General features: G+C 50.6%; 1 protein-coding gene across 1 annotated transcript in view; it reads left to right on the top strand.

The window, feature by feature from the left end:
* The first annotated feature begins 1,033 nt into the window (after nucleotides 1–1,033).
* The window catches only part of LOC138498508 (zinc finger protein 268-like), a 53,765-nt gene continuing 38,768 nt past the window's right edge, over nucleotides 1,034–16,030 (top strand). The window contains exon 1 of the mRNA XM_069622285.1: nucleotides 1,034–1,135. The gene's annotated coding sequence lies outside the window, so the exon portion shown is untranslated. The remainder of the gene's footprint in view (nucleotides 1,136–16,030) is intronic.

The raw sequence follows: 16,030 nt of genomic DNA, 5'->3' as shown, positions 1-16,030 counted from the left end.
AATATTAACCCCTCCCCTATGGCCATAATGGAGGAAGTTGTTCCAGCTCGATGCTCGTCCTCGAGCTCTGCTCTCCAGTCAGATGGCATTCCTTTAGGATTCACAAATAGCACTGCCTGCCTCCGCCTAGAAACTGTTTTTTTTCTAGCTTTAGAAAAGTTGTTTACCAAAAGCCTAAAGATTTTTTATCTATAAAAGCTGAAAGCTTTTATATGTCTAAAAGCCTGATGCTCTTTTTTTCTCCATGCCCATCAGTTGTAACACCTTACCTGAGGTCCCGCGGGGTCGTCACATATTTCCCAGGGAACGCAGAGGCACAAGTGATGATAGCACACAGACTCCAAAGCGGGACTGGATAGCAGCAATGGAATGAAACAGCTCCTCCACCCAGGTCCCCCAAAAGAAATGGGTTTCTATGTGCAGAACCTTCTTGTGGCGGAATCAACCCGTCATGTAGTCTGTAATCCTTGGTTGTGAATTGCACTGCCTGCATGGAGGAGAGAGAGCGGTAAAAGCAATGAGCGTGTAACCTAGGCTCCAACCCTTTTCGTCCCCTCCTTTCCCTGGTTTCTTTCCCCTCCCATCACTGATATGTACCTGGCGGTTTTGCAAGGGGCTCATAATGCTGTTGGATAGGTTAATGAGGAGAAGTTCTCTGGTTGCGTATAAGGTGGGCAGCCGCAATGTTAGTGCCACTCTTCATTAGCTTCTCTATATCAGCACCCTTCCATAAGCACGCTGTTACTATGAATGAACTCCTCACCCGAGTGCTTAGAGTTCCTGGAGATATCTACCTCACACTGAGCATTTTTTAACAAAGTATTAGCGCAAAGGTCAAATGCACTTCTGGCAGTCAACAGGTCTCCAGCATAGTTTTACAGATAAGAAGGTATTGCCCTAGTGCCCGACACACTCCAGCATGCAACAGGTCTTTCAGATATTACAATGGATTCAACTTTCATGGACATGCTGCTCGGTAACCCTTATCTGCTTCTTTTCTTCTTTCAGGTCTGGAAAAGGGCAGGGGTTCATCCTGAAACCAGACGGTAGCCCAACGAATGAAAAACGTCCAGGAAGAAACAAGGAGGCAACGACGTAGGAAGAAAACGCGCCACATGGACCGGGTTGCTAACAGGTAAGCGTTACTCACCTGAACTGCAAACGCTGAGCACGGATTGGAGTGTGGCATGGCCTTTTATAGGCTTTGTTTCCCAAGATGATGGGCAGCTGGGCATTTTGGAAAAGGTAGTTTGATCTCTGTGCACAGATCGCAGCATTTCAAGACAAACCACGCACACAGAATCCTTTGCCTCCAGGTGCGGTATGGCTTAATACATACAAAAAAGGGCTTTCTTTGTGAGTAAGGAGTGTACTGTGCCTCCCCTTCCTGGTGTTTTATGTGGGCTGGGGGTCAGTGTTATGGAGAACCTGCCCCTTTTTTGCTGCTCAATCCTGACATCAGTCAACCATCTCCTTCATATCCGGCCTAGCCCAGAAGCCTGGTAGTCCATTGTAGTCTTTCAGGACTTAATTATTGTTATCAGAACATTGGATACTATTAACCAAAACAAAAAGAACTATTGAACTATTGCAACACATCCCAGACCATTGTGTTGCAGCCCAGAAGCTACACTAGCCATAGTGTACCTTCCTGTTCCATAACTACTGATTAGTCTGGCACAAAGCCCAGACTTCCACAGTAAACAATAACGGGCCTTATCGCGAGTTAGGCAGTAGCCTTTAAATGCAGCGGTAAGGGAATTAGCACCAGCAATACCGCTCCACCGGATCACAAGTCAGAGCTAATTCCTTCAGCCACCAAAACGAACTGGTGCTATTACAGCCAGCGCTAATAGCCCTGACAACACAAAGGGCAATTACAGCCATATCAAGTCCATGTACGGCAGTATTGGCGCCGAAAACCGGCGCTAATCCAGCTGAGATTTATCTCCAGCCTCCAGCTGGAGGTAAAAGAACACAGGTGCTAGAAATGAAGCCACAGGTGCATCCACTGCACTCCAGAGGGCTACATAAGGCTGTTAGGGAGAATTCTCAAGAATGTGCTAATTTCCCTTACCTTTTGAGACCCCCCGGCAACTTTGCTGGATTTCTGGGATTACATTTTCTACCTGGGAAGAGTGTGAGCCTTTTTTTTCCCCACTCTTCCATGTATTTTGTGTGTGTTTTACTTTTGTGTTCTGTGGTTATGGAGTCTTAAAGCAACTCCAGTGGCATCATCTTTTTATGTGTGTCACACAGCACCGTTAGTGCAGTGGCACAGGGGTGTCTTTCAGACTCCCCAAGGTTTAAATACCTTCTCTGGGACTGACTAGCGTCTCCCAGAGCATGTAAAGTTAAATTGGCTTTACTAGTCTTTTTAAATTTACTGACCCAGCACACACTATCTTCCTATAGAGTGCTGGAGGGGTTGCTTAGCTTCTCCTGCGTCAAAACACTCATGTAACAGTAAAATGTTACCTTTTCCTATTTTGAATGGCTGGTGGCAGTGGTTTAGATCATCTACCTAGAATATTCGCGACTACTAACAACGGTAGCTCAAAATCAAGGGAAGACACGTTTTTCAATATGGCGCCCAAGACCTATCTGTAAAAACAGACTCCGGTCAACTTTTTCACCATTTCTTTTAGTAAAAGTCCTTCTTGTGTTTAACTCTGTGCGCCAAACCAGGTTTGGTCCCTTTGTTCATGCATTTTGGCGGGCTTCTGTGCTGAAGCCCTCCTCTGGTGCCGAGTGTCTGGGGTGGACAGGTTGTGAGGGAGGTGCCCGAAACTCCCTGTGCTTAGTCTCCTAGGAGACCTGAATGCACTCTGGTGTGATTGGCTGGCTGGCTGACTGTCCGGCAAGGACAGCCACCCTGCTGGGTGAGTGGCATCCAGGCTGAATGAATGGGGGAAAACATTTTAAAAGCAGGTCTCTGGGACTTGGAAAGGACAGTCAACCTCTGGAACGAAAGAACCGAAGACTAGCTGAAGGAAGAGGACTGCTGCAACTCCTGGATGACCAGTGAAGCCCTGCTGCAGGTCCGAATTGCCTGAAACTCCAATCGACAGAGAAGCCCTTCAAGGTTACCTTCTTCCCTTGAGTTTGGTGGGAACAACCAACTCGTAAGCCACCTGGACACCGTCTGATACGGGTCGCATTTTCAGCAGAGTGCTGCTTGAAAACCGGATAGCCAGTTGGAAGGAAACCAGTTTGTCTTCTTTAAGGCACTCACACCTTAGAGCAACATCTTGCTACAGCTTTAGCTTCATCCCTGAGCAGTGCAGGAACCTCCTGACGTCCTCCTTCTTGTCCCCAAGACTGAAGCTCAGGAACTGCAAGACCTGCTCGGACCTTCCAGGAACAACTGCCTCTGATACAGCTTTCTCAGTTTAAAAAGGTACTGTGCAAAAGCGGACTGGAAATATTTTCGGCCATCGAGAAAGTGCGTATAACTTTCCTCAACTTCGAAGGTTCGTCCTTCTCCAAATATTCGTCAAACTTTTCACCTAGCCAAATCCTTTGAAAATCTGTGGCAAAAACTTAACCCTTATATACCAGAACTGTGCTATCCTAGACAAAAGACTCTGAACTATTGACTTTGGCCCAGCCTGTTGAGAAGAATTGCTAGTTGTATTTAACTAAAACCTTTTGACCTGCCTTTTAATGTATTCGGGCTGTCTATTCTTATACCCTTGTCTTTTCCTCCGTTTTCTATGTATCTGAAGTGCCATTTTTCTCCCACTTCATTTTGGAGCTAAATTTGTTCATTTATTTCCCGGTTCGATTTATGTGGTTTATAAGTGTGTGATAATGAGCTGCTTGTGCTAGTGTAATGTTTTCGAAGTCAATGGGCCTCATTACGACCCAGGCGGTAAGTTACCGCCTGGGTCATACCTTTACCACCATGGCGTAAACTACGTTTACGCCATGGTGGTTGGCGGACTTACCGCCCCATTCCGAGGTGAGTGGGGCGGTAAGTCCCCATTTACCCATTTACCCTTCCCCATTCCCATTTTAGCCCCATAGGGCATAATGGGAGTGGGGAAGGCGTTAATTACGCCACCGTAAATTACGGTGGCGTAATTAACAACAAGGTCCCTTAGCGCCATGGATTTTAACACCTGCTAAAAGCAGGTGTTAAAACCTCCATGGCGCTAAGGGACCTCGGAATCAGGCGGTAAGGGTCGGCGCTGTTTACGCCGCCGTAAACCCCTTACCGCCTGGGTCCTAATGAGGCCCTATGTGTAAATAAATGTATATTCTTTTACCAAGAAACCTCGAGTAAGTGTATATTTGAATCACTGTATCATTGGTCCTTTGTGTAACTTGTTCTACTGCTCACTTAAACTCTTGAGAAGTATGGCTGCTCAGCCACTGCTACCACTTTACTGTGTAGTACAGGCTTGTACCAAAGGTGAAAGTGTGCTTACACGTGTAGTCATAATTGCCTGTAGTGATCCCAAAGGGTACTGCACATGATTCTGCCTAACAACGGATTGCAGAGTGGTATGGCCTTTTATAGGCTTTGTTTCCCAAGATGACTGGGTACAGCAGGTGATTCTGCCTAACAAAGGCACACCCCTACCCCAAACACTGTTTCTAACACCATGCTGCCATTATTTGCTGCACGCTGGAACAGCCAGCTGCTCCGTGCTGCATCTGAATCTTGAGATGTTGGACAACCAGGCCAGGGCACAGTGAGCACAGGGGGTGGGGAATAGGAAGAGGAGGAGGAGAACTTTCCAAGCTAGGTGAGCACCCATCCCCAGGGTTAAACCATTACCCTGGACCTTCACTGACACCCAGTTGGTCACCATGTACCGCATGAACAGGGAGACATCACCAAACTGCTGGCCACAATCCAGGAGGACATTGGGAGCAGTATCAAAATCTGCACAGCTGTGCCCCCACTGGTCAAGCTGGTTCCATGGTCCTTCACTACAGCACACTTCCGGGATACATGGAGAGGCGCAGAGGACAACGGACGTGTATATTGGGTGAGTACAATCGCCTCCACATATGCACAGTGAAGCACCTGACAAAAATTGGGGTTGGGGGGAGTTAACACTGACGCATGGCATGGCAAGTGATTGCACTAGCAGCACCCGACAAGCACCCACACCAACAACAGGGGATAGCAAAGGGCACATGCACACGCTGGACACACCTGGACACACGCTGACATACACATACTGCAGCAATTACAACACACATGACCACATGTACCATAACCACACTACAGCACCCAATTGCAGGACAGCCAGTGCCACAGCCATGAGCCCACGCGCGTCCACCTGGGAATGTTGACACACTGCCCCTAGAGTAGTAGGGTAGGACACAAACCAACCCAGCATGTCCCATGCATGAGAGCTGCACACAACCACCAGGGACACACCGCTGAACAACCACCACAATGACACAGGGTGCATGTGCAGGCAAAGGAATACATGACACCTTTGACAAAGGCTGCACAGACATCACACATACACATGGCATGGGTGGCATGAACACATACATGCACACGATGACCATTGCCCCAATACTGCGTGAGACCTCCCCCAAGTATGACATTGTGACTATTATCTGTGCATCATTTCATTCAGATGACTGCAGATGTCCCCAGCTGGTGTGACTGATGCCCCCTTTGCATGACCCATGTACACCATACGAGACCACCTACAACCATGTCCTCAGTGTGCAGTGTGTGCATTCAGCGCACCTTCAGAATCGTCAAGGTACGATTCTGGTGCCTAGTTCGTACTGGCAGAGCCCTAATGTACGCCCTGGACAAGGTTGGAAAAACTGTGCTAGTGTGCGCAATGCTGCATAACATTTGCCTGAGGAGGAATGTGCCACTACCCCAGACGAGGGCATGCCTCACCCAGAGGAAGATTCCGATGAACTGCATGAGGCAGGAGCCAGACCAGCCACTCAAAGGAATGACGTGAGAGATGGGAGACTTGCACGGCAGGCACTAATAGACAATTTCTTCTAGAGCACTACCCTGACTCAAGCCACTTCCAACACTGTGAATACATTGCACATGAACACAATCAGGAATGTTCTCGCATTTATGAAGTTGAACAGTTTTAGTGAATTATTATTGTGCACCAACTATCCCACTTCCCACCACCAACTCCCCAGCACTCTATCCCCCCTCCCACCACCAACTCCATGGCATGGCCACTCGGGGCAATTGGTGTCACGTCATTGACTGTGTCCGTGGCCTCGTTCCCCCCTCCCCTCCCCCTGGCCTCCCTCTCCCAGCACCTGGTGATCTGGAGCAATGGTGGCGCAGGGACTGACGCCTCAGTGTGCTCTCCTTCGAGTCCCCTGTTGGGGTAATGGAACTTGAAGGGATGTAGCTAGGCCCTGGGAGATGTTTGCGCACCAACTCATTGCTTTGGCGGATGGCCTCTGCAAGTGCTGATACGCCTTACATCAACTCCATGACCCTCTGGCCAAATGGCATCAGTGTGGCCATACTGGCAGTTGTCACTGTCCGGTTCCTTGCGTTGTCCCGCGCAATCCTGCGTGTGTTCCCATGGGTACTGTCGCCTATGGTCTGCAGGTGTCCTGAGAGTGTATGCTCAATGGCCTCCATCTCCCTTTGTCTCTGCTTCATGTACCGCAACCTCTGCAGCAACATGCTGAGTGTAGGTGAAGGCTGCGCTTGAGAGGGGGTGCGCTATCGGCGTGGGCAGTTGTAAGGGGAGCCATATGATGGTGTGTCAGTGTCCGGATTGGGCGTATGCATGCGTCGATGGTGTGGTGGGCGCTAAGGGGTCTGTCCATGCTGTTGCCAGCATGGTGGGCTCTCATGGGGTCTGTCTACGCTGTTTACGGCTGGGCGAGCTCTCGGATGTAGTGGGAGGTGGCTGCCAGAGACTGCAGCCAGAGGTTGGTGGCACTTCACATGTGTTGTGACCAGGTTGCTGTCTCCCTGTGTTTCCACGGTCATTCCGCTAGGTTACGTAGCCTCTGTGGCGGAGCCCACAGCTGCAGGAGTGGGTGCAGCTCGGTTTACTGTGCTCCTGGTGGACTGTGGGTGGGAGGTGGGCCTGGTGTTGCTGTGATATGTTGTTATGGTGGGACATGCACCATTGCATGGCCTGTCTGCCTCTTTGCGGGGTGGTGGTGGTAGTATTGGCGGGACGTGCAACTCCCAGATGGACCTGCCAACTCATCATCAAATGCCTCTGGCATTGCTTGAGTGCCTGTATGGAACATAGGAGATGCCGTCAGGTTTCATTCCCCGCGTGTTTTGGCATGCAAGACATTTATTACATGGTGCTGAGTAGGACCCCCAGACAATTGGGCTGATGGGCATGGTTGGTCAGGGGTGTTCACATGTGTGTTCACAATGATGGGGACAGATGTGGATATGGGTGCGTGTCACATGGACAGTTGGTTGTTGGCCTGTGTGTGGGAATGGCAAGGGGGTCCGTGCTGGGCAGTTGTCTGGCATGCATGCTTCTGGTGCACATTCTCGCAAGTCCCCTCCACAGGTGCCACTCAAATTGGGGCGGCGGGGGTTTGGCTAGCTACATGACTCTGCTATGATGCCAGCATGGGTATGTACTGCATGACACTTTGATGGGTCCCTTCGCGCCCCTCCCCACTTCTCAGACTTGCATGGCTATTGTGGTAGGTGGTAGATGTGGTACCCACTCACTGCACCATGTCACCATGCTTGTCTCCTGATTCTGTTGACTGGGGCATCTTCTGCTAGGCTGTCATTGATGCATGCACATGTGCTGGGGCAGGGGCGGTTGACTCACCTCATGCCTCCTAGCTGCTGGCACCCGCCTCTGCACCTCCAGTTCCCGTGATGCCCTCCATGTCCAGCACCGTAGCATGACTTGAGGAGGTACTTACAATGGTATTCCCATGCAGAAAAGCTGAACCTAAAATGCATGCTGCTTGCCTGGAGGGGAAGAAGTGCAAGGGCAAAGTAGCATGCATTTACTCATCCAAAGGACCTACTCTCCATCTTGGTTTCAGGAAAGTATGCAAGAGAAATGCAGAGCAAGACAGTGCCACTGCTCTCCCTAAGCATGCAATGAACACAGGCCTCCAAGCCTCTGCCCACCAAAAGGACACCAAGTCTACTTCTTACAATCAGAAAGCTGCCCTCTGTCCCCCATCTTCATTTAAACCTGCATTACCATGTGTTTTTGTTTTTTTGTTCATCCTTATATTTTCCAGTATGGGGTCTGGCATGGATTCACATGCTCATGAATATTCCCCGTCGTCAGGCCGGGAATTCTCGGTAAAAGGAAAAACAGTTTCACGTTAGTTTAAAAACGGTCTTTCTCCTATAAACCAACCACTGAGCTCTGGGTCATACTGCCCCTAGCCAATGATTGCCCTCTCTCTAAGCCCCTCCTCTGGCAGCCATCTTGAGATTTTTATCTCACATCCAAGTGTTGGGAGTCCTCGTGTTTCGCTCTTACAGCTTTTTGCGTTTATTGCGGTTTTTTGCTAGTAAAATCCTATTTTTGTTCGATCGAGTTTGTGAGCTATCATTTCTTCATCTGACTAATGGGGTTCTGTTTGACGGCATCTTTCATAGGATCCTCAAGGGCAGAATCATCAAGTATTTCTTCTTCAAAGTTTCCAGAAGACCATCAGGCCTACACTGCATGCCGGACCATGTCGGAGGTGAAGGAGGACGGGGCTTCCCTCTTCAAGCTCTGCACCAGCTGCGGTTTGCAGAATGTTTTCATGGAGGACAAGCATTCCCAGTGCCTTTATTGTCTTCACCCGATACACAAGGAGGAAGATTGTGAGATCTGTCGTGGCTTTACCAAGCGCACTATGAAGGATCGGCACACCAGACTGGCGGCGTGGCTCAGATCCAAGGCCCCTGCCCGTTGTGGTTCACAGGGGCATGCCTCATCCGGATCCGGCCAGTCAAAGTAGGCTTCTAATTCCTTTGAGGCCGCTCCATCCGTGGGTGCCCAAGACAAGGCCAAGCACTGTGAGGCAGTTTCCATTGGGGTTGCCGTGCAAGCGGGTTCCACGACGGCCAGGGCGCACTCATTAACATCTCCATTGGCCTCAGTCTCCAGCTGTCACTCCAGTTCTTCGCCATAGAGAAAGTCGGGTACCCCGGGCAAGCTGCGGGAGAAACCGGAGAAGGCCAGACAGCAGGACAAGATGTCCAACCTGCCCGTAAAAGCCCAGGGTATACAAGCTAAATCGTCCTCATCTATCTAGCTGGTGGCGGCCGCCCTTTCGAAGGCAAAAGGGGCTGTTCTGGTCCAGGGTAACCCTACGGAGACCCGGGCGGCCAGGGTCAGTGGGTGAGTTGTAGAAGAGCTCCAGGGCACGGATATTTCTTCATTTCAAAGAGGAACATGAGGGTTCCATCCATACCATCCAAGAAGACATTGGGGATGACTGGGATGTTGAGGCGGTAGTCCACCCCAGAGAGGCCGCCGACGATGATGACATGGACGCTGGGCTCAGCTACCCTACTCCCCAGGCACCTCCCAGAGATCTGTCGCAGGACTTTCTCTCACCCCTCCACACACTGGTGTCAGAGATAAAGACGAGGTTGCCGATGGCATCTCCACCAGCACCACTGGCGATGACCCTCTTGACACTAGGGCGACAACCGCCAAAGAAAAGGAAGAGGCGCCCTACGCCTCCGCTCCAGCCGCCAGTGCCACCCTCCCACCCCCAGTGATACAGGGATGGACACGGCGACGACAGACACCGACGACAACAGTGGTATCTTCCCTGGACGAAATGGGCTCCTTCCACTACATGGTCACATGCGCATTGACACTCTTCCAGTTCATGCCAGATGAGACGACGAAGGAGGACTTCATTTATCAACGCCGGGAGGGAAAAAGGAAAACCATTCTAGCGGTGCCCCTGCTGGACGACGTCTGGGATGAGGGTCTGGCACTGCTGAAGTACCCCCGCCTCAGCCTTGGCGAAGAGAGACCGGCTGGAGAAAAAATACCAGATGCCGGAGTCTGCCCCAAAGTGTCTGCGATCCCAGCCATCACCGGACTCGGTATTCCCGGCGTCCGCACAGAAGAAATCATCCAATCTGTCAGCCTCCGTTAACGAGGGGAAGAAGTTGGACGCCCTAGGTAGAAAGGTCATCTACTCAACGACAAAGACGGTCAAGGTGGCAAACGCTTTAGCTATCCTAGCCAGGTATGTCCTGGAGTTATGGTACAAGATGGCCCTGATACTGGATTTCCTGGACAAACGGGTCGAGGCGATGGAGATCCTTTAGGAGGGCGAGGTTACGTCAGACCATGTTATCACCGTGGCCCTGGACATTGTGGACAGGGGGTTCCGCCAGTACGGAAACAGGGTTTGCCTCTGTTGTCGTGGCTGGCTGAAGGCCACCAACTTTAGGCAAGAGGTTCAGATGAGGGTCCTGGACATGCCTTTTGACAGAGACAATCTCTTCGGAAAGGCCGTCGATGAATCTCTTCAGGCCATCAAGACCCACACAGACGGCCGTGCCCCGGGCACACTGCAACAGCACTGTCTGTCCTTTCAATCCTCAAGAAAAGTCGACCAGATCCTTGAAGGCTTTCGGCGGAGGATCGTCCTCTTACCGCCAGCCCTCCCGTTCCTCAACCCTGGAGACCTTGAGAGGCTTTTCCAAGGCCTTTGGAGGTGGCTGCTGTTGTCGTCAAGGCTCCCAAGGCGGCGCACTGGCCTCCAAGCAGGACTGAACTGGCAAAGACGTCGGGCCCCCACCCATGCGTTAGGCCGGCTGGCGAACTTCGTCAGCGTGTAGGAAAACATCTCCACCGATCGATGGGTGCTGGACGCTCTCGGCCACGGACACACTTTGGAGTTTCAGCGAAAGTGTCTGCGGATACCACCAGTGTCCCGGTAGGAACAACACGTACATCAACTGCGGCTGGAAGTTCAGGCAATGTTAAAAAGGGGTGATAGAGCTAGTTCTGGAGTGACTTTGGGGCTCCTGAATTTGCTCCAGATACTTCTTAGTAAGAAAGAAAACCGGGGGCTGGAGGACCATCCTCGATCTATGACGACTCAACAAGTACATCAAGTCCAAAAAATTCAGGATGGTCACGTTGCAGCACGTGCTTGGCCAACTGAAGCAGGGAGACTTCCTATCGTCACTGGATCTAGATAACACGTACTTTCCCATCCCCATTCACAGAAAAGATTGCAAGTTCCTGCCATTCGTCATACAAGGGAAACACTACCAGTTCAAGGCTCTCTCCTTCAGAATGAAGTTGGTGCACAGAGTCTTTACGAAGTGCCTAGCTCTGGTGGCGGCCCATCTGCGCCTACAGGAAATACATGTGGATCCATACCTCGACGACTGGCTCATCCGGACCAAGTCAAGGGACATTGCTGTTGGTGTTCTCGGTGAACTATCCAAAGTCCTGCTTGATTCCATCTCAGGACGTGTTGTTACTGGGGGCCAGGTTCAAAACTATATCCTGCCTGGCTGCCCACTCGGAAGAGAGGGTGGCAGCCATTTTGGGAAAAGGTTAACGGCTGTTGGCACTGAAGATCGCTACGGTGAGGACCATCAAGTCACTGCTCGGCATGATGTTGTTGTGTATCTACCTGATCAGGCTCTGCAGGGTGCCGATACGACCCCTCCAGGAATACCTGGACGCTGGTAGGATTCCAGATGTCCGGAAACGTCAAGGACAGGATTGTGCTCGACGAATAGTTCCATTGAGCGATAAGGTGGTGGGGCGTGCGCTACAACATCGCCAGAGGAACAGACTTTCAGAGCCCCCCGTACTGGGAAACAGTCATGACAGACGCTTCCCTGGAGGGCTGTGGAGCCCAAACCCGATGTCTCCATGCCAGAGGCCTGTGGCTGCCAGAGAAGAAGCAGCTACACATCAACATCCTGGGGCTGCGGGCAGTATTTTGGGCCCTCAAGTTATTCCTTCAGTCCCTCATGGGCAAAGTGTTGAGGGTCTTCACGGACAATACCACCACAATGTTTTACATCTGGAAGCAGGGGGGCACCAGGTCCCCTGCACTCTCCAGAGAGGCGCAGGAACTGTGGCACTGGGGCGTCGACCAAGGGATGTTTCTCGTTCCTTTTCACCTGGCGTGAGTAAAGTACACCGTTGCCGACTCTCTCAGCAGGGAGCTGCGCTTTTGCCACGAATCGGAGCTTCGGCAGGATAAAGTCTTCCTCTGGTGGCGCAGTCCCCAGATCGATTTGCATGCAGAGAAGCATGGGGGATGCATTCTCATTCCTGTGGGAAGGCCTGTTCCTGTAAGTGTTCCCTCCGTTGCCTCTACTACTACGAGTCATAAGTCAACTCAGACGGCGGTGGTGCAGGATGATCCTCGTCGCACCAGCATGGCCGAGACAGATCTGGTACCCGGACCTTCTCGGCATGTCAGCCTTGCCTCCAGTCAAGCCACCAGTGGTCATGGATCTGCTCGCCAGGGAAGGAGGCGCAATCCTGCACCACGACCCAGGATCACTGAACCTGAAGGCTTGGCTCCTGCAGCATTAGTTTGGTGGTTACGAGCTGCCGGCCCGGGCGTTGTCGACTCTTAAATTCTATGGGCACAAATGGAAACGTTTCGCAACTTGGTGCCGGTCACAGAAGATTAACCCTCTGAGGGTCACAGCCCCCCAAGTCACGGCCCTCTGCCATATACTTGAGTTCAGACACAATTTCTAAATGTGCCGCGCACTCATGCTTCCTCAAAACAACTAGTCTGCATGTTCAACATTGTGTTTCTTTCAATCTGCACTAACTTCTTCCTCCTCCTCCTCATCTCATTACTTGAGGCTTTATCGGAGTTGGAGTCCATAGAATTTCTAGGATTCCCAAAGTGATATTGTTTAGGACTTTTATTTAGAAATATATTAGAGACAGGAGAGGTGAGGTGTGTGTTGTGTGTATGAGTTATGAATGGTATTTTGTCTAGAGTGATTTGCATGTAGGGGTTTCTGGGTTTACAGGGGGAGGGATTTATATTGTGACAACAAGCCATCAATAATTTAAGAATTATGAGGCCCTCCTGCTAGAGGGGGAAGAATACTGCATCCCTCATGATGGGGTCATCACCTTTACCCGACAGCCGACTCCTCCCATGTGATCCCCCCCCCCCTCTAGTACCACCCCCAGGGTGAGGAACAGGAGCTACTACCGTCCCTTGGTCACATGGGAGGAGATCAATGCCGGGGAATCAGTGATGACTCCACAGGATTCATCACACCCGTCACACCGCCCTGATCTTTAATTCAGGCGAGATCATCCAAGACGGAAACCAGTACAGGCTCAGTGCCCATAAGTGGGCAGAAACCCAGTTGTGAAAGATGCAGAACTTGCTGGTCTTCCAAAAAAGACCTAAGCTGGGGAGTGACTATTGACTCCAACAATTTCATAAAGAAAGGGAGTAAAGAAATGGAACTGTAGTTTGCTAGAACTGTAGCATCCAAAGATGGTTTCTTCAATAGTGGGATAACCAACCCATGTTTCAGAGTGGCAGGAATGAAACCAGACACGAATTGAGGTCTCTAGCGAGAAACTCGCTTATCTCCTTGGCTATAGAGTTAAAGATGGAAAGAGGAATCTCATCTAGAGATGAGGCTGATTTTAGACAAAGCCCCATGTTTACTGTTGTGGAGAGGCTAATAAATTGGAAAGACTGGAAACTCTGTAAAGGTACCACAGTCTCGGAAGGAGGTACAGAAGGTTGCATCACAGATGTAGAGGGCTCTTGGTTTCTGATGTTATCCCTAATAACCTTTATTTTATTTGTGGGGGGGGGTGGGGACCGATTGTTGCAACGTTTCTGGGAAGCTAGCGCTACCGATGCCAGTTTCTGAGCAGAAAGATCTTTCACTGTCTGGAAAAGTTGTTTTGGAGTATTGACAGCCGATTGAAAAAATACTGCCAAAGTAAGATTTTCTTGCAGCCTTTATTTCAAGATGATATGAGACTAACTCATCTTAAAATAAAGTTTCAAAGCAGGATCAACATATAAAGGCCATTTCCGCTCAGCATTACGGACAGTTGCCCACCATGCCCGGAGATCCGGCGAGAACCAGAGAGCTGAGGGACATGCCGCTTTCTTTACCAATTAATTTTTTGTAAATCTATTTTTATTAACTTGTGACAGGGTCAAGCATTGAAGCAATTTAACAACATGAGGGGTGGACTCTCTAAACATGCTGTAATCAACTGGACACATTACCACCTTGTTCCCCCCCCCTTGCAGCAAGAGTTTTTCATTCTCTTTGCAATTTAACGATTGGAACAGTAACCAAAACTCGTAAGTCCTGGACCAAGTGGGCTATTTACGAGGGAGCTCTGTTCCTTTCGACCTTGTGTCTTTCCTTTCGACCTTGTGTCTTTCCTCTCATGTTCAACGTTTTGTCAGGCCGGGCCTGTCCTTTCACTGAAACCTATTGTGGAATTGCAACCATTCCGATTCCACTGTGGCGTTACTCCGGTGGAGTGCTGCTGTTATCTTTTCCATAAGGTAAATGTCCTTTGCTGTGGACGACCACTCTTGCATCGTGGGAAGGGACCCCCTTTTCCAGAATCTGCCCCGACATGCACAAGCCGCCAGTAGAAAATAATGCACTGGGCGTGGGTGTTCCCCATCTCTCCTCCCCAAGCTGAAGAGAATCAGCATCGGGTCTAGCCTGCGTCCTACCCCGCCAGCATCCCTGATCCATCCCAGGACCTCTGTCTAGAACCCCTGCACCCTGGGGCAGTCCCACCACATGTGCCAGTAGTTGGCCCTAGCTCCACATCAATGCCAACAGTGGGGATCAACCGCTGGAAACATTCTGGAGAGCGTCCAGGGTCATATTGTCAACGATGAAGCAGCTTTATGGCATGCAACTTGTACTGACAGGAGATGGATGTTTTAAAAGCCAGTCTACGCATTTGCCTCCACAGGTTGTCTCCCAGCTCCATGCATAGTCTTTCCCCCAGCGTGTTCAGAGCCCTTGTATAGCCCCTCCCCTGGGCTCCAGTGGGGCTCCATAGAGGCGGGAGATGAGACCCCTCATATCCGGATGTTCATCTAGAACCCTCTCAACCGGAAAGAGGTCTCTCTGGGGGCATTCTTTTTTACATTTTTCTGACATGAGCATTCCCTTCAGTCTAAGGTATAACAGTACTGACGGTGTGCCTAGGCCCAGTGGCTCCTTCAACTCCTGAATGCTCGTGAAATCCCCCTTTTTTTCCTTTTTTTTACTAGTTGACCCACTCTAGCTAATCTCCCTTTGAACCAGGCCTGGTAATGCTCGATCTCCGGAATAGCGTCCCTGACTGGTGGTGCCCAGTTGTGGCTCATCGGGTAGGGCCACGTGGTGACCTTCTCCCCCCTAGCCCCTTTGACCAGTACCTCCCAGTGGACCCCCAGTATTGGATGCTCTCTGATCCACCTCGGGAGGTTATTTCTAGGAAGTCAGAGCCATTCTCCCACCGTTACAGGGAGTAGGTGTTCATTTCCCAGTAACACCCACTGTTTGTCCGCGTCCTCCCTCAAGTGTGGCACCAGCGCTCTAAGTTGTGCCGCTCTATAGTACATTGTCAGGTCTGGGAGACCTACCCCTCCCTTATCTTTGGGCAGAATAAGACTCTCATATCCCATCATGGGCTTCTGGCCCTGCCAGAGGAACCGCAGGATATGCTTTCAGGTATGCTTCCAGTGGTCGAATAGGAAGCATTTGGAAGAGGTAAAGCACCCTCGGAAGTAGGTTCATCTTTATGGCATTGAGCCTCCCCATCCAAGACAGCTGCCCCTTACCCCATGCCTCAATTTCGCTAAAAAGTTTGTCAAACGGGGGCGTGGGGTAGTTAGCTAGCCCCAGATCTTGCCCAGGCCGGACAATGTTGTTAGGCAGAATCCTGTGCAGTTCCTTTGGGGAACACTGCAAAAAGATTTAAGACTACAGGAGTAAGCAGTAAACCCAATTGGTAGCAGTCTGCACCACCCAGATTTACCTGGTAGCTGTGGCTGAACAGTCAGACTTCTCTCAAGAAGAGTAGGGCAGTATATAGAGTATACT

The sequence above is a fragment of the Ambystoma mexicanum genome, chromosome 5q (assembly GCF_040938575.1).
Source record: "Ambystoma mexicanum isolate Mex_15411 chromosome 5q, UKY_AmexF1_1, whole genome shotgun sequence".
NCBI classification, from domain to species: domain Eukaryota; kingdom Metazoa; phylum Chordata; class Amphibia; order Caudata; family Ambystomatidae; genus Ambystoma; species Ambystoma mexicanum.
The sequence above is the reverse complement of the archived record's forward strand: the minus strand, read 5'-3'. Positions and strand labels throughout refer to the sequence as shown.